Source organism: Delphinapterus leucas, chromosome 11 (assembly GCF_059928025.1).
Source record: "Delphinapterus leucas isolate spDelLeu-1000000601 "Yukka" chromosome 11, BTC_Dleu_Yukka2, whole genome shotgun sequence".
NCBI lineage: Eukaryota > Metazoa > Chordata > Mammalia > Artiodactyla > Monodontidae > Delphinapterus > Delphinapterus leucas.
Window position 1 is genome coordinate 33,953,994 of NC_143139.1, and position 782 is coordinate 33,954,775.

Below are 782 nucleotides of genomic sequence, written 5' to 3' on the forward strand. Positions count from 1 at the left end.
TCATGATAAAATGATAGTCTGCACCCTCAAGGAGTTTACATCTGATGTTATTCCTTGTCATTATTTTGAGCTACCTAAATAAATTCCATACCTAAAGGCTGCAAATTGTCAGCCTAAAGCTGTGGTTTTTAAATGAGAAAGACTTTGTGTCCTAGGAGACATTTGGTAAAGCCTGGAGATACTTTTGGTTGTCACAATTAAGGGTGCTACTATCATCTAGTGAGGAGAAACCAGGGATGTTGCTTAACATCCTAAAATGCACAGGGCAGCTCTTCTCCCCCCAACAATGAAGAATTATACATCCACAAAATCAATTATTCTGAAGTTGAGAAATCTTGATTTTAAAATTGCAATTGGCTGTCTTCACTCCCCTTATCAAGAATATTTTACTGACTGCTTTTTTTCTTTCTGATTTCAAAAATATGGAACACTTCACAAATTTGCTTGTCATCCTTGTGCAGGTGCCATGCTAATCTTCTCTGCATCATTCCAGTTTTAGGATATCTGCTGTTGAAGTGAGCACCTGACTGCCTTTTAATTATCATTCAAAGCATATCTGAGAGAGTTTGATCTCTCTGATTCTTAATGACAAAAGTGCAAATGACATTTTCCTAATCTATACTTTAAGTAGTCCCACAGTAAACTTCCTCTCTTTAGATTCTATTGGATAGAAGTTAGTTTTAAAATAATCTATTTCACCATAACAATGTGCTTTGACTTCAGGAGAGACATATATATCTTAAAATCATAAGGGCAGATCACTAAATAAACTAACAATTAGT

General features: G+C 35.0%; 1 non-coding gene across 1 annotated transcript; it reads right to left on the minus strand.

Moving 5' to 3' along the window:
* Positions 1-416: 416 nt before the first annotated feature.
* Positions 417-523, minus strand: LOC115803525 (U6 spliceosomal RNA). Its single transcript, XR_004024266.1, has one exon. It is a non-coding gene; the product is annotated as a U6 spliceosomal RNA (small nuclear RNA).
* Between the last annotated feature and the right edge of the window lie 259 nt (positions 524-782).